The sequence below is a fragment of the Hibiscus syriacus genome, unplaced genomic scaffold (genome assembly GCF_006381635.1).
Source record: "Hibiscus syriacus cultivar Baekdansim isolate YM2019G1 unplaced genomic scaffold, ASM638163v2 tig00001644_pilon, whole genome shotgun sequence".
Lineage (NCBI taxonomy): Eukaryota > Viridiplantae > Streptophyta > Magnoliopsida > Malvales > Malvaceae > Hibiscus > Hibiscus syriacus.
The window spans coordinates 2068689-2087488 of NW_024061878.1; the positions used below are offsets into that span (position 1 = coordinate 2068689).

General features: G+C 32.2%; 1 pseudogene; it reads right to left on the reverse strand.

Moving 5' to 3' along the window:
- Window positions 1-1512: 1512 nt before the first annotated feature.
- Window positions 1513-3751, reverse strand: LOC120128751 (annotated as a pseudogene).
- Between the last annotated feature and the right edge of the window lie 15049 nt (window positions 3752-18800).

Below are 18800 nucleotides of genomic sequence, written 5' to 3' on the forward strand. Positions count from 1 at the left end.
AGATGAGTTAGAACTGTGTTATCTTACTTGAAAGTTGTTAGAAATCATTTATAGTTCAACTAAGCACAAGCTTCTCCTTATTATTGCCTTTAAGGCTCTCACACACCTCTTTCACTAATCAATTAATAAAAAAAAAATTAGTTACTAACTCAACTAAAGGCTGGAGAGAAATAGAAAAATCATTTCCATTCATTAGAAACGGATTAGAACCACTCTTGAACTCAAAACTCAAAATCCCTCAAACTCCACCATGACTAAACCTTGAAGATGAAAGCTTAAATGGGAATTTAGGGACGAGGATTGTAGTTCTTACATCCACAACTGTCGACTATGGTTGCTAGACAATAAAACTAGTCCTTTGACTTCTCTCTACTTGGGAGGATGAAGAAAGACGAAGGAAGAAAAAAAAAAGCAAGAGAGTGAAGAAAATAAAAAGGAGATGGAGCATCTTTGTCCCACTTATCTAGTCATTGACGTCATCATAATAAAGATAAATCGACCTTTAAAATACTAAATGAGTTAATTATTTTCTTGCTCCTTCCTTTAAACCCAAATTAAAAATCTCTCTTATAAGGTTATTTGAGCTCAATTCCAAAACAAATAAGCTCGAACTTGGCCAAAAATTTTCTAATATCTTGATATAACAATGTCTTCTCGATTTTGTGGAACTTTTGTATGTTACAAGTTTATTCTTATAAGTTTAATAATGATGTATGTTCTTATGCTATATAAATATATAATTTTTTTAATGTTTATTCACGCTCAAACGTAACCCTTAAAAACAAATCGAAATCAAATCACTTCAGTAATTAATGTGACATTCGATATTCAGGACAAACCATCTCGAGCAGATATCATGTGTTTCAAAGTGTCATAAAAAAATACTTTCGACCCACATCCCTCTTTCCACGTATTTTCCATAATTTGCTTCCATACTATCGGCATCGACACTTAAAAATTCCTTCGTCTTTAATCTCACTCTCAAGTAATGAATTCCACGGTAATAATAAAAATACGGTATTATTATTAAATTCAAAGTAGGCTACACGACTGAAATTTACAGAAGTTTCGTGATATTTACAACCGATAAAATTCAAGAAGTCCAATTGAAATTGAATATGTAGCATTCTAATTTTCAAATGTTCGATTTAAGAATTAAAGTCCAATTAAAGATACAATTAAAGATACATTTAAATTTAACAAGTCTAAAAAGTACAAAGGTTAAGTGTAGAGTTAGACCTCAGACTTTCAGAGTAAATTTGGATTTTCTTTTAATAATTTAAAATGATTATAAAATAATATATGTTTAAATTTTTTTAACCTATTAATAACGCATATATCATGCTTGAGATATAATTGCTCGAAACCAAATTTTTTTAAAAAAATAATATTTTGTCTTATTACTAACGCCACTCAATAATTTTTCACAGATAAAAGATTTTGAAAAGAGAAATTGAATTTATGGCAAAAAATACTAATTAATTACTATATATAAGGACATACATTACAGGTAATGGTGAGAAGATACGAACAGAAAAATAGGTGGTTTATTTTAGGTGGTTTATTTAAAGAATAAAAGTCATTTATGGTCGGGAAGGTACAAAATGTTTGCAACACATCTTAATTACATAAAATCCTGTTATGCTTTAGACATGGGAAACCTTGTCTGAATTTTTAACTTCATGGCCATTTTGCTCGACAGCCGGAAAGATTGTTTCTTCCTTCTCTTTCATCTGCAAAACAGCACATAAATAAACATTGTCAGTTTCCCTTCTCCAAAGATATGTAGACAAGGGAAGAAATATATACACATATAGGGTGCAAAACATATGAATAGAAACCCATGGATCGGCTTATACCTGATACTCCAATGGATCAGCTTGTTTCCTTTTGTTCTCTTGGGTGCAAAAATATGAATACAAACCCATGCCAAAAATTGCTATCAGGATTCCGATGATATTCCTCTCTGTGAAAGGGTCATGCAGCAGTGTATAACCCAAAGTAAGAACCAGGCAAGTCTTGAGGTGGCCCAGCACTTGATATGTAACTGGGATGTTTTCCCAATAACCAGAAACGTGCTAAAGTTGACTAATACAGATATAATGCATGACAGCATGATGAAAGCCTGCAAATCAATGTCTGCTAAAATATCGTCGATAAACTGTTTGTTGAAATGCCTAGTAAGGGGAAGGCTTGGGTTCTTCTTACCAAGACTATAGGGGAATATTTGTAAGCAAATACATTTTGCTTGGTGAGGAACTTGTCTACAACAGGGCCTGAGACAAAAAGAATAGCTCCTTGAAATGGGGCTGACTGGTACAGCAGCTGGGTTGAAGACACATTCAGCCTCTTTTGTATGGTGTTTGTCAGCTATATTCATCAAAGTTAAGGATAAGCTTTTTAGTGATCATTTCAAGAAAACAAAAAAGAATTGCTGTTCAAACTTGGATTTTGAAGATCGTTTCAGAAAACCCATTTCAATGTTAAGCTTCATTCTCTTGAAATATGGGCCTTAAAGGATACAATTTGGGCAACACAGGTGGTTGCAATGGCAAGGAGAGAAAGGATTGTCCCAACAGAATTTTGTTGGAGATCGGTTATAGAGGCAATGCCAACTCCAACAAGTAAAAGGAAGAGGGTTAGCTTTATCATTTGGCTGCACAGAATAAAATATAAAGTTATGGTAAAGCTTTTGAATATCAAAAGTGCTTCAACTACCAGAAGCTTAATGGCAATGTCAGAAGAATAAAAACCTGAATTGCTTTTTCAGGAAGATTGTTTCCAATAATACAGTGAATGGTATGATTGCAAGTTTAGTCATCTGTCAAAAGAGTCACCACAAAGAATAAGGGTATGTATGTATACACTTTTGAAATTGGTTTTAATGAGGATGTGTTATTAATGTTTGCAGATATGGAGTTCACCTGATAAAATCCAATGGAGTTAAATCCAAGGCTCAGATTGAGAAGTCCGATAGAAACACCATTAAGGAGGCCGAAGAGCATCACGGTCTTCATGTCGATTGATTTATTCTCAAAAAGATTGAATCGATGAGCTGCGTGAAGGGTGCAAAATGTTACCATGAGATGCCAACTAGTGAGTGTTGTAGCTGCACCAAGGAGAAATGAAGATGTGAAGAACATCAACTGAATATAGAGGTAAACAATATGATCATTGCAAATTCTATTTCAAACAAAGAGAAATTACCAAAAGGGAAGCCAAGATTGCTCATCAAAGCTTTGTTGCATATGACAATGGAGACTGATGATGCAACGGAAAGAAACAGGGCCCCGATGACACCTAATTGGAAGCTTGACATCTCTCCCATCTTTGGTGAAACAAAATAGAAAATTAAGAACATTAGAAAGAAGTTTACTGCAAGTATATAGAACATGTTTTGCAGTGTACAAAATGGAAATATATTCTTAAAACATTTAAGAACTTTGCTCTAATGAACTGTATAAAAAAGAAGGCATTATTTTGCTTCAGATAACATTGCAAAAGAAGTTTCATCAAACACAATCCCAGATAAAAAACAAATTATGAGAATGAAAAAAGAGAAGAGAGAGATACCTTTGAAAGAATACAAATTACAAATATTATGGGTTGCTAAAACTCCATGAAATCACCAGAAAGCACGCCGAGACCGGGAAAATCAACAACGAGAGCGCCGGAGAGAAGGGTCGAAAAAAAAGAAAGATAGAAAGACCAGAGAGAGAGAGAGAGAGATTTGATTGTGGCTTGTTTGGAAATGTCGGCTTTTAAGCAGGCTTTTTATGTTAGATTGCTAACAAGGTTGGTGCTTCACGCTGTTACAGTTCGAAGTACAACGTGTATTTGTTTTGTTTTGTGTTTTTTGTTCTTCCAGAAACAAGTTAAAGGAATAACTTAAGCAATCATGAACTGTCAATCTTTCAAAAAGTATCTGAGATGACGGTAAGTTTTCAAAAAGACAATTTATTTTGCATTAGAGAAGCCGAAATGTAAAATACAACCTTAAAAGCTAGCTTGTAATTGAATTTAAATTAACATGGTTGTCTTTGATTGTATGTAGGGAAAAATTATGAATGGTGCATTAGTTTTAGTTTGGGGTGTAAATATATAGAACGTTTGAGGAACTGTCCGTGAATCATTCGTTTATAAATGAGTATAAATAAAAATTTTATGTTCAAAATCAGCAGTTAAAAAAGTGTCAAAGTCCAATGGGGACTTTCAAACCTACATTCTTAAGCTTTTTTTTTTTTTTTGGGGGGGGGGGGAGGGGGTAGAGATATGAAATTAGCCTTAGTCCACAAGCCAGGAAGGTAAGATGAACATTTTCTTATATGAAAGTTAGGTACCTGCCAATTGAAGCAAAAGGCTTTACCATCTTAAAACTCCAACTGGAGTTCGGTGAGAAACCAAAAATATATATTCTATTTCACTCATTAGGAGAGGGCTTTTCGTGGCTTCCTTTAAGCATCACCATTAACACTTTTAATGATCATGAGAAGGATATTCATTACATTACATGTATCATGATAAATAAGAATTTTCGACTCAAATTCGTGTTAGAGTATCGGATTCGAGTATGCATATCGCTTGAAGATGTTAAATTCTGCCTAATTTTTTCACAAGCTTCAGGGTATTTTAAACGACTTAAAGTTGGAGCAACATAGAAATTGACAGTTCCTGCACTAGTAGCAGGAAATCTTCAATGGTAAGTATAAAAGAGGGTTCAAATGTCAATGGAGCAGTAGACAAATCAATATTCAGCTGTTACTGAAAAATGCCTCCACTTAATTACTTTATAGTTTGAGATTTAGCTAATTTGAGTATGATGCAGATATTAAATATTGATTAAATCAGTTGAAAGCTCCTCTTCGCCTTGCACTTTGGCTTTACAATTATTTTGAATTAAATATTGTCCTGCTGGATTAATTAGCCAAAAAAAAAGTAGATTTCGAAAGTACAATTAGTATTCTAGAAGACAAACAAAATTATCTTGAATATTTAATTTGGAATTTACATGAGATTATGAGATTTTCCAGAAGATAAGCATAATTTAACCATAACTATAAGATTTAAATATTTATTTTAATCTTTTGTCATATACCCTTTAAATTTAAGATTTTTAATTTGATTATTTAATTTAGGAATTAGTTATTTTATTTAGTTAGAACTCTCAGGTTATAAATACCTTTAGTTTCAACAGATGAAAGATATATTAGAATTTATTTTTTCTTGACTATTTATTGAAGTTATGTTTTTCTTTTATCTCCATTTTTCTTTTCATATTTTCTTTACACAATGCTAAGCATAATCAAATTCACGCTTAGCTAAACTTCCACTTAGCCAAAGGTTTTGCGAAGCTCAATTCTAATCGTGAAAATTGAGTTTTGTTCATCACACCTTCAAATTGTATTATTTGATTATCTGGATGGAATCTATGATTCACGATCAACCATTCCCTTAAAAGTTACCACATCTTGAACTCAAAAAGTGCACGTTCATTTGAAGATTATTTTTGCTTGAAGTTTGAAAGTCCGATCGGTTGGTCGTAATTTGATTTCTATAAATAAACTTAGTGGCAGTTTGCTAAGGGGATTCAAAATCAAGTTCGATACTCGATGTGTAATACCCAAAAATTCAGATAATGACCAAAATGAAAATTTTGAAAGTTTGATGGTCAAAGTAGAAAATTAGGAAAAGTTTGAGGAATTAAGTGATAATTTCCTAAAAGAATGTTATTCCATTAATAGATAGTTTACTTTTGAGAGTGGAGTTTTATAGAAATCATATTTTTGAATTTGGAATTTTGGTAAAGAAAAATTACAAAGGGGTAAAGCCTGTAAGGAATCGGTAACTCAGATCGAATTGGAATTTTAAAAAAATTGGAAGGATGTTATAAAATAGTTGGAAATATTATTCTAATATTTTAGATCAGAGAAATTTGGTTTACAAATGTGCAATTTTTCATATGTAATCGAAACAGTGAAATTTAGTGACTAAAATGCAATATTTGAAAAATTCAAGGGAAATTTCAGAAATTAAAGTCAAATTAATTCATATTTGACTTTGGAAGATTATATGGATGAGTTGTCATGGTTTTAAGGTGAATAGGAAGATTCATTAAGGGTGATTTGGTCTTATCTCAATTAAATGAATAGTTTATTCATTTATAGTGGAATTTATTGTAAACTAAGATGAAATGCACCCAAATTGCTCATCTTCTTCTCCAAGCTGCGTGGGTTTTCTCCAAAGGTGAGAGAAAGCTTCAATTCAATTTTTAAGCAAATTCCTTTTGATTTTGAGTATGCCGTAAAAGAGAAAATGTTATATGTGAAAAACGCTATCGTTTGGTACCAATATTGCATGATAATCTTGTTGGTGTTCAAAGATCCCAAATTTTACAGTTTGTGTTCATATAAGGGATCATGAAATTAATGATGGATCTTGATGTTTGTGAGGTAGTTGATTCATATTCAAGCATGAATGATGATTAGAACATGTTTAACCTTTCTAGAACTTGTTCTTTAAGTTTCAACCATGGATTGTTTGAGTGAGAAAAATTATGGAAAAATTATATATGGGTTGGAAATGATGAAGGAAGTATTCTATAAGCCTTAGAAAAATTGGGGACCATTTCATAAATTTTAAAAAGTTGGGAGACCAATTCGGTAATTTTGGAAAATTGATGGGTTATTGTGTAAGTGTTATATAATTGATGTACTATGCTGGAAATTGTTGTTTGAGAATTAAAATGAGTGTTAGAGTGTGAAATTTGATTATTTTGGGATGTTTAGAAAGTTAGTGATTGTAATGCAAATTTCGAATGGTTGGGAGTGTTTATTGTAATTATGTCTTTGTATGGGTAATTGGTTGATAATACTTTCAATACTGGAATTTTTGTATTGAAACTTTAAGTGGTAAAATGGTGAAAGACCATTTTATATAAATTGGAAAGTTGGTTCCAATGTTAAAAGGACTTATTAAGTATTGAGTATTTTGATAGAAAATGAGTTTCAAGTATATTATGGAGTTATTTTGGGATATGTTTTTGTTAGTACAATAGTAATATATGTATCGTTATGAAATTTGTGATTTATACAGATCGTGGTTGAATTATGATCGAAGCAAGTCAAATAGAAAAGGGTTTATTGTGGACAATAGTGAGGCACATATTTTGGAGACATAAAGTGTCAAGGTGAGTGCAATACATGCATGACATTATACATGGATGTTTTATACATCATCAGGAAGACTTGTGATAAGTCGACCTTGTTTATATTAGCACGATATTATGTCATATTTTTATAAATTGACATGACATTGATATGTCAAAGTATGAAATTATAATGCATTGATTATAGAAAATGTGATAATTTACTATGAATATTATTTCGGGTATGAACTGCCCAATGTTAAATGATATTGATATACTTTGCCATGGATGGATCAAATAAAAAAATAAACTACATACCCAAGTAGGTTATTGAGGATCAGTGGTATTAATGACATTCCATAGAGTCTAGCAGCTGCATATTAGGTAGCACTAGAGTGTCTAGAGAAGGCACATAGTGCAGGCCTCAAAGTGTCTAGCAAAGACACGGTACAAAACACTACGGTGTACCAGGTGGGTAAGGTAAAGCCCGACCTCTGCACTACGGTGCATTATTAGGTGAGCAAAGCTCGGCCTCAGCACTTCGGTGCAATATTTGACTCCTATAACGGGTTCCTCATACAATTATACTTTGGGTTATGATTTATTGGTTAATAAATGGTAAACATGAAACTAAGCTTATGAGCTTATGGAATAATGACAAGTATATTGGTAAAATAAGCTTACGAGATTATGGAGTAAATGGTAATTATATTGGTAAAATAAGCTTACGAGCTTATGGAATAAATGGTAAGTATATTGGTAGAATAAGTTTACGAGCTTATAGGATAAACGATAAGAAATTTTATATAATTTTTTGTCAGTGTAAAATATTGGATATGTTGGTAACATGATTTTATGGCATTTTGAAATTGACATTGAAATTCATGCATAAATTGTATTACACTGTTTATTGTTTTAATTGCCTCACTAAGTATATACTTAGCGTGTGATGATTTTCACACGTAGGTAAAAAGCCAACAGTGGAATAAAGAGTTCAAAGTGACATCAAGAATCGAGGAGTATATTACAATATCAGTAAGAAATCCTATAATGGAATTTGACTTAGATAGTGGCATGTACTTATTAATGTTTTATTTGTTTTGTTGAACAAATTTAGAAACAAAATGGAAATTTTATAGTGAAGAAAGGTTAAGTTTTTATGAGTTTTATATATATTTTGCTGAAATTACTGTAGCAACGTTAAAATTTTTCCAGAATGCTATAGAGGTATCGATACCCTACTACAGTGTAGCGATACCCTCACTGTTAACTGTTCACGGTACTAAAAAAAGCTTTTGAATTAAATTTGTTATAACGAAACATAATTTATATGATATGATATTTTTATAATATCATTTACCAGTTTAAGAAAAAAAAATTTAAATTACTTTTGAATTGAAAAATGGTTTTAAAAATTCGGGTGACATCTAAAATATGGGTGTTACACGATGAGATGCTATAACTTGAATCGGGATTTTACTAGAACCTAAAGTTGTTTTAGATCTAACAAAGACGTAGTTAGATCAACAAGGATTGAATTTTGGAGATAGACTACTTAAAAATTTCGGTTAACTGGAGAGAAGAGTTAGATGCATGGGTTGGGCCTTGTTGATTGTAACCGATGTACATCACGAAAGAAAAATTTATTTTGATAATCGATCGAAATTGAAGCTAAGCGAAGCCTAAGGCTATATCATAGTAGTCTAGTGGGATGAGGCACTAGGTCCCTTAAACAAGGTCAGGAGTTTGAATTCTAGCGTTTGCGAATAGAGCAAACTGGGTTGGGATGGTCACCCTCGCCTCTGTAGTACCCTATTTGGATTAGTTGATCAATAGATCGATTACCAGTGATTAATTCAAAAAAAGAGAAAAAAGAAAAAATTAGTTTTGTTCTAAAGACTTTGGGTCTATTTGTTTGAAGGAATTCATTTTCCTGAAAATACTTTTCCTTTTTTTGGAGTTTGGTTGAGGAAAATTAATTACGGTTAAAGGAAAATCAATTACAATCAAAATAAAAAAGCGTTGAAACACAGTAAAACAACTTATTAATGTCTTTTACTTAGGGACAGAGCCATGTAGGCCCTTGGGGGGGCCACTGCCCCCTCCCCCAATTTTTTACCATTAAAAAGTATAGGAATAATAACCTATTTAGGTCTTTAAATTTTGATTTAACTCCATTTTCTATTATTAATTATATTTATCTCTTGAACTAAAATTCTAGTTCCGCCCCTGCTTTTATTTGAACAAATTTGTAGCAGTTCGCTATAGAACACTTTGGACTGGTGACAGGACATAACTATTATGATCATTTTGCATATTTAAGGATCAAGACTTGAACATATTTAAGTAAAATTGTAGTGCTAAAAAATCTTCAACTTTTATAAAACTAATATTAATAAAAATTTCACAAAAAATACACTGAAACAAGTTATTTGTTTGATTTGTGACTCGGAGCAGCCAGTTGCTAAACTTTGTTCAAATTGTGGAGTCAATATGGAAGAATACTTTTTGTGAAATTTGCAAGTTTTGTGGTGATGATAGTAGAGCACTTTCATTGCCATGAGGGTAGGATCTGCAGAGTTGGTGATCGAGATAACTTTTTTCATTGCAAAAAGTGTGCATCTTGCTATTCCATTATGTTGCAAAATAATCATTTTTTGCGTGGAGAATTTGATGCAGCATCAATGCCCATATGTTACGAATACCTGTTCCATTTTTTGAATGATACCACTGTAATGAAATGTGGTCGCACGATGCACTGCGAATGTTAGTATGAGATGATAAAGCGAGACGAATATTGTTCTTCAATATGCTCAAAGTCAGTCTAGACCTCAGAAGAGGAAAGACGAAGAGATCGAAGCAACTATATGGAAGAGGACGACCGGTACAAGATTTGGATCCTATGCAATGACTGCCCCTCCATACTCCCACGTTGAAAAGAGCACGATGAGTAATCAAGCAAGCGAGCACGAAACCTCCAAGATGGGCACGTTTAATCATAAAATCCGAAGATGGATCCTTGATTGCATGTTTGATCATTTAAACTTGTATTTCATCATTTGATTATTGATGTATCACTATAAAATATGATTCAAATTAATGTGATTTTTATATTTTTCTAAGAAAATTTCTCAGCTTAAGCCTTTCTACATTTCAAAGTTAAGAAAAAAAAGAAAATGTTGTTGGAAAAGGGTGAATTACTTTGATGGATTTAGCATTTATATTAAATTTAGATTCCCTTTTAAATATTGTAAAATAAAAGATATTATTTAATTTGAATATTAATAGGATAATTACTCTTTGAATATGTCAATTTAAAAAGGTATTTATTATCTTTTTAACTTTGAATATTAAAGATAATTATATATTTTTGTATATTTCAAATTAAATTAATATTTGTTTAAGTTTGAATAATAAAAAGGAGTGGATATCTGTTTAATATTTTAAATTTAAAAGATATTATTTTCTATTTAAATTTATATATTAAAAGATTTTCAATTGAAGTAAAACTCTCATAATAATATTTTAAATTTAAAAGATATTATTATCTGTTTAAATTTAGATATTAAAAGAGTTTTAATTGGAGTTAAACTCTCTCGAAATTCCCCTATACACATCTCAGAATTCAAGAAGTTTTCTTCTCTTGAAAATATTTTCTCTCATTCTCAGAAAATATTCATTTTCCCTTAGTTTTTTCGGTGATAGGCGAAGGCAAGGAAAGTTCATGATCTCTGCTGTTGTGCTATTGTAGCTGATCATCTAGTTGTTGTATCCTGAGAAATAGACTATCAAAGGATCTCAAGCACCAATGAGTGGTCGAAAATTGTCTTAAGGAAACTATATAGCGATAGGCCTCAACTTATTTTGATCACAAGATCAAATACAAAGAGTATTTTATTTTTTTAATTGACTTTTATTTTTAAATAATATGATACATTCTTTTACTTTTTCTCAGGTTCCAATTTAGTCTCGGATTGTTACTATCGGATAACAATCTTGAGACAGACTTCATCTTCTACTTTCTTGATCTGAGATAATTCGGAATTGTGGGAAAATAAGAGAGTAAACAAATTTGTTTCGAGAATTATCATGTCGTCTTAACGGGTTAACTAAAATCTCATAGTGGAAAAATCTATATAACAAAAATTGTAGTGAAAGTGACAGTAATATTGATTTTGTTTCAGAGTTTTTAATTATGTCCGATAACAAAATCTAAAATAAACGAGAATTAATTTTTTGTTTATTGGAATTATTTCTAATTTGGTTATGTTTCTTTTACAGAAAATGGGGATAGTAGACTCTACCGGTTTACCCAACATGGATGCTAAGATGGTAATACCGGTTCAGAATCCAAATCTGAATGTGAGTTAATCGGTAGTGGTAGTTAACCACTACAAAAAGTTGACAAAATTCTGCGGAGAGAATTTCAAGATGTGGCAATAAAAGATGGCTTTCTATTTGACCACAGAGAACCTTTCAAGTTTCTTGGAAGAAGATCCTCCTGTTTTTAAAGATGGAGAAGACAATGTTATTGCCTTCAACATTGTTGAAGCTTGGAAGCATTCAGATTATATATGTTGGATATAATACTGAATTGTCTTCAAGATTCATTATATCATGTATGCTAGTTATGAAACATCAAAGAAATTGTGGGAAGCATTAGACCACAAGTACAAAGTTAAAGACGCTGGAACTAAAATGCTTTTAGTTGTCAAGTTCTTGAATTTTACTATGGTTGACTCTAAACCAATTGTAAAACAAGTAGAGAAATTCAAACTATTGATCATTAAAATTCTTTCCAAAAGAATGGTCATATGTGAATCCTTTCATATAGCTGTCGTTATTGAGAAATTACCTCCTAGATGGAGTGACTTCAATAATTATCTGAAGCATAAGAGGAAGGAAATGACCATGGAATAACTGGTTGTTAGACTTGAATAGAAGAAGACAATAGGATCAATGCCGAAAGGTTCAACATAAAAGAGGCTAAGGCAAACGTGATGGAAGTCAGGGACTCTAAGAAGGGGAAATAACATAAAAATAGGACCTAAAGGTGGAATTTTCAAGAAGGAGAAATTCTAAGGAAAATGCTTTAACTGTGGAAATATGGGGCACAAATCCTCTAAGTGCAGACATCCAAAGAAAGCCAAATCTCATGAGGCTAATGTTTTGGAAAGTATGGCTAAGGATATGGAGGATATAGATCTATATGTTCTGATCTCTGAAGTCAACCTGGTTAACTCTAATCCAAGAGAATGGTAGCTCGATACTGGAGCCACAAGCCATATTTGTTGTGACAAGAAATCTTTCTCTGAACTAACACATTGCAACAATGGGGAAAAGTTCTACATGGGCAATGTCGTGATTTCTGAAATCAAGGAGAAGGGTATTGTAGTCTTGAATATGACTTCTGGCAAAGAACTCAGGCTACAGAATGTGTTGTATGTACCTGACATACGAAAAAAACCTTGTTTTTGGAACACTCCTAAGTGTTCACGATTTTAGAATGGTGTTTGAATCCCAAAAGTTAATTTTTTCCAAAGGGGGATTTTTTGTGGGTAGAGGATATGTATTGAATGACATGTGGAAACTCAATGCTATCTCTGTAAAAGCCAAAAAAACATGAATAAGAATAAAGTTTCTTCTTCTGTATATATCTTGAGTAATTTAATTTATGGCATGGTAGACTTGGACATGTTAATTATGATGCTCTGCGGAGATTAATTAACTTTGAACACATTCCTTCGTTTCATATAAATTATAATCATAAATGTGAAATATATGTTGAGGCAAAATTAGCAAGGTCATCTTTTCAAATTGTTGAAAGAAATATCGAACCACTTGATTTAATTCACAGTGATGTTTGTGACTTGAAATTTGTCCAAAAGAGATGAGGGAATTAATATTTTATTACATTCATTGACGATAGCACAAAGTATTGCTATCTATTTTTTCTTAAGAACAAATATAAAGTTATTGAGAAATGTATACTCTATAAGTAGGAAATCAAAAACCAACTTAATAAAATGATTAAGATGGTAAAAAGTGATCATGGTGGAGAATATGTTGAACCATACGGTGAATTTTGTTCAGAACATAGTATTATTCACGAAGTAATACCACCTTATTATCCTCAATCAAATGGAGTAGCCGAGTGGAAAAATCAAACTCTAAAAGAAATGATGAATGCCTTGTGTTGAAAACATTTTGATGTTTCGATATAACAAATTAAGTGTTATTGAATTTTAAGATTTTATAATCATTTTTAAAGTATATTCGATTAAATTATTCGAATATCACAAGTATTACTCCAAGTTTTTCAAAGGTCAATTTCAATCCTTACTAAAAGTGTAAAATTGTGTTTTAAACTTAAAATATTTTTGAAACAATTTTTACAAAGTATTTCGAACCAAAATCGAGCCAAAAATCAAATTTATAAAGGGATGTACCGATGCACTCTATGATGTATCGATGCACATCCTAATTCGAATGCTTTTTGTGTACCGATACACAGCCATGCATCGATGCACTCCTGATTTTATTAAAACATCGAAAGCATTTTGTGTACCGATGCACAGATAATGTATTGATGCACAGATAATGCATCGATGCACTCTGGCTCTTTTGAAACATCGAATGTAATTAGTGTACCGATGCACCTCAAGTGTACTGATGCACTAGGTCTTATAACGGTCAAAATATTTGAATTTTACACATAGTGTATCGATGCACCCTTGAGAGTGTATCGATGCACCTACGCTCCCAACCAGATTTTTAAATGATAATTACTTAATAACGACTATATTGACTTCACCAATGATTCCCAATATTCAAAAGTGATTCAAGGTGTATTTAAACAAGCTTAGGAGCCATTATCAACAATAATTGTGAGAGAAACAAAGAGAAAGCCTTAAACATCAAGTTTGAGCAAATTCAAGCCTATTTTCCATTCAATATTCTTTTTTCTTTCAATAACACCCTTTGTACTAAATTGTATTATTTTTTAGTGTTCTTTCTTAGTTCTAGAATTGTGCAAACATCTTGTCTTGTGAGGTTTTTTCTGTAAGTTTCCAAAATTTGTAATCTTCTCTTTGGGAGAGAGTGTTCTCAAGAATTTGGGGTATAATTCTTGAGGAAGTTGTAAGGTTACTCTTTGTCCTCAAAAGAAAGAACAAATTAGTGAATTTATTGGAAAATCCTTAGTGTGGATAGCTAAGGTAGTGGACGTAGACTTTGGTTGAGAAAGTTGAACCACTCTAAATCGCTGTGCAAATATTTTCAATTTTCTGCAAAAGCTTCCACCAAAATTTTTATTACCAATTCACCCCCTCTTGGTTGATTTTTCGATCAATTAACTCAAGAATTGGTATCAGAGCCTCACTCATTTGAAGGTTTAACCACCACTTGAGTCGATTCGGGAAGAGTTATATCGATATTCAAGTCATTAATGCCCTCTACTTCAAACTTCAACTTTGGTCTTGATTCAATGCCCGTCAACAAGCCTCTTTAATTCAATGGAGCTAATTATGCTTATTGGAATAATAGAATGAGGTGCTTCATTCAAGCAAGTGACACAGGAGCATGGAATATCATAGAATACGGATACATCATACCTTCCACTCATTCATGATTGTGGAGTGAATGAGAGACAAGAATGTTTTAGCTCAACTCAAAGGCTATCCATATTATATTTTGTGCTCTTAGACCAGATGAATACGAGAGAGTTTCATCTTGTACAACTACCAAGGAGATATGTGATAAACTACAAGTCACTCATGAAGGCACAAACGAGGTAAAAGAATATAAAATTAGTCTTCTAACTCATAATTATGAAAATTTCAGGATGAAACCGGATGAAGATATCAAAGCTATGACGGATAGATTTCCACGATTTTCAATGGTCTCAAATCATATGGAGAGATCATTCCAAATGAGAAGCTTATGAGGAAATTAGTTTACTCTCTTCCAAAATCTTGGCAATCAAAGAAGAAGGTTGTCATCGAGGCTAAAAACTTAAAATCCTTGACCCTCGATGAGCTAATTGGTTCTCTCCTCAAGCATTAAATGATGCTTCAAGATGAGGCAGACCTCAAAAAGACAGACGAGACAAAGAAGAAGAAGAACGTTAGAGTTGGTCTCAAATCCACAAAAGATGAGAGTGATTCTGATGAAGATGATGATGACGAGGAAATGGCATTATTTGCCAAAAGGTTCAAAAAATTAATGAAGCCCAATAGAGAAAGAAAATTCAAATGTAATGAAGGCTTCAAGAATGAACCAAAAGAGAAAGACCCGATCATTTACTACGAATGTAAAAAGCCAGGGATTGTTAAATATGATTGCCCACAATTAAAGAAAAAGGCAATCCAAGAAGAAACATAAGGCACACGTGGCTACATGGAGCGATGATGAACAATCCGATGAAGAGGAACAAGAAGTAGCAAACTTGTGCTTGATGGTCATCGGGGAAAGCTATCAGGTAACCTCTAACTCATCCAACTTTGAGGATTATTCTTTTGATGAGTTAGTAGAGGAGTATACTGAGTTGGCCTCGGATTATGAGAAATTATTTTTAAAATACAAGAATGATTTTTCAAACTTGAAAAATTAAAATAATATCATATTCTAGACCAACAATGATCTTGAAAGTAAGATCAAATAATTGCAAATCAAAATCGATGATTTTGAAAAGAAAAATTCTGATTTGCATAACTTACTTTCAAGAATAAATAACGATCATCAAAAAGAAATTGATGCTCTTAAAGCTTCTTTTGATAAAGTTGGAACAAAACGTTTTGAAAATGGAGAAAATTCAAAATCCAACTTTGTTAGAAAATGTTTTAAAAACTACATTCATAGAGGTCCCCAAAGAACCTCTAATAGTAAAATCATTAGAAGTATATTGGTTCCTAAAGAACTCATTACTACTAAAGATAAGGATATCTTACACAAATGGGTACCTAAGGGGACTAGAATTTTGGAGACTAATGAATATAGACCCAAAAGAATTTGGGTACCAAAAATAAAAAATTAATCTATGTTTGTAGAAAAAGGAGCATTGCTACAAGGCACGGGAAACAAATTCAAACTCATGGTACCTTGATAGTGGATGCTCAAGACACATGACCGGAGATAAGAGCCGGTTCATAGAGCTAAACGATAAAAATGGAGGAGAGGTGACTTTTGGTGATAATTCAAAAGGACACATTGAAGGTATAGGTACTATAGGTAATACCTCTTCCATGCAAATTAAAATGTTTTATATGTGAATGGGTTGAAGCATAATCTATTGAGTATTAGTCAATTATGCGATAAAGGATACAATGTCTTGTTTGAAACAAATGGTTGTAAAATTGTTGACATTGTATCTAATCGGATTATGCTTGTTGGTCATAGAATAGGAAACATATACATGGTGCATTTAGATATAATAAATATGACTAACGTGTGCCTAGTTGCTAAGGATGAACATGATAGTTGGTTATGGCATAGGAGACTAGGATACACTAGCATGAGTATTTTACAAAGACTAATTCAAGGAGATTTAGTGAGAGGATTTCCAAAGCTAAAATTTGATATTGATAAAATCTGTGATGCATGTGCTAAAGGAAAACATAGAAGAGCTTCCTTTATGTCCATTAATGATGTATCAACTAGTAGAGTATTACAATTGATCCATATAGATCTTTTTGGACCAATTAGGACTGTTAGCTTGGGTGGAAAACAATATTGCTTTGTATTGGTAGATGACTATTCTAGATATACTTGGGTTCTATTTTTAAGTACTAAAGATGAAGCATTAGAAAGATTTATCACATTTTTAAAAGTAATCCAAAATGAAAAAGGTTACTCCATAACTAGTGTTAGGAGTGATCATGATACTGAATTTGAAAATCTTGGATTTACTGAGTTTTGTAATTCGAATTGTATTAGCCATAATTTTCAGCACCTAGAACCCCTCAACAAAATGGAGTTGTTGAGAGGAAAAATTGAACTTTAGAAGAAATGGTTAGAACCATGCTTTGTGAAAACAATTTGCCAAAATATTTTTGGGCGAAAGCCACAAATACCGCTTGTTATATTATAAACCGAGTAATGATTAGGCCAATTTTAAAGAAAACTCCATATGAACCTTTCAAAAATAAAAAGTCTAACATTAGTTATTTTCATCCTTTTGGATGTAAATGTTTTGTTTTAAACAACGGTAAAGAAAATCTTGGCAAATTTGATGCTAAAAGCGATGAAGGAATTTTTCTGGGTTATTCCTTAAATTCTAAAACTTATCGGGTATTTAATAAAAGAACTTTAGTGGTAGAATAGTCTATACATGTTGTTTTCGATGATAATCCCCTTCCGTGGAAATATTCTTGTGTTGATGATAATGTAGATGTTGTAAAAGCAAATGACGTTGGACATGACGTTGGAGAACCATCATCAAAGGAAGAAACGAAAGATGAGGAAACTCACAATATTCTCGAGAATCCAACCATTGAAGAAAGGGAAGTATCTTACCCAATAGAATACAACTATGTCAAGGATGGTGAAATTATAGGTGATACATCTAAAGGGGTAACAACCCGATCTTATCTTAGAAATATATGTAATTATGTTGTGTTTATTTCATGCATAGAGCCTAAGAACATCAAAGAAGCATTAGATGATGAAAATTGGATTATGGCTATGCAAGAAGAATTAAATCAATTTGAGAGAAGTAAAGTATGGACATTAGTTGAAAGGCTTAGTAATAAATCTACTGTAGGTACTAGATGGGTATTTAGGAATAAGCTTGATGAAAGTGCTAATATAATGAGGAACAAGGCTAGATTTGTTGCTCAAGGCTATACTCAAGAAGAGGGTGTTGTAACCGTTTTTCGGCGGGAACAATTCTTTGTAGTTTTAAAAGCAGTTACGACTTTAATTTTGGAAAATTCGGTGATTTGAAATTAATTTGGATAAAGCTAAAAAGAGTCGCCATCAACCTTTGGGTTAGGTAGGTCGAATACCTAAAAATGTCTTTTAAAAACAATTTTGAGAAAAATCATTTTTTAAGACAAAAATCTGGTCTGCGTTTACCAAAGATTTGATTAAAACGGATTCGGGAGTCGATTACGCGTGGGGAATGATTAGCACCCCACAGCGCCCTAAATTGGTACCTAGTCGATTAATTAATGTCTTTGCAATGAAATTACAAATTCAAATTTAATTTGATTTATGATCCCCAACAAAATAACAACATACGAATTTCACCATATTCAAAAGCACCCAGATTAATTAAGTTAAAATTATCCAGTCTTTAGAAAGATAAAGAATATTCGATTGTTTAAAAATATCGAGACCATATCTTAAATAGTTATAGCAACCTCTTCTCGATAAATTTAAATAGCCGAGCATTTCTTTTTCCTCCATTCTCAAATTTTAAAGTGATGAATCAATTTCTTAGGTGCCACTGATGGGATACATTTTTATTTTAAAATCGTTAAAAACGGACATCGAATAAGTTAAGACAACCCACTTAAAATGATTTTACATTAAAAGGGTATTACCCTTAATCCAATTATGTAATTTGGTCTAGTCATGCACAAGAGGCTATCATACGTATGAATATGTCGTCATATGAAAATCCTATATGCAAATAAATGTACATCAAAAAATCGTA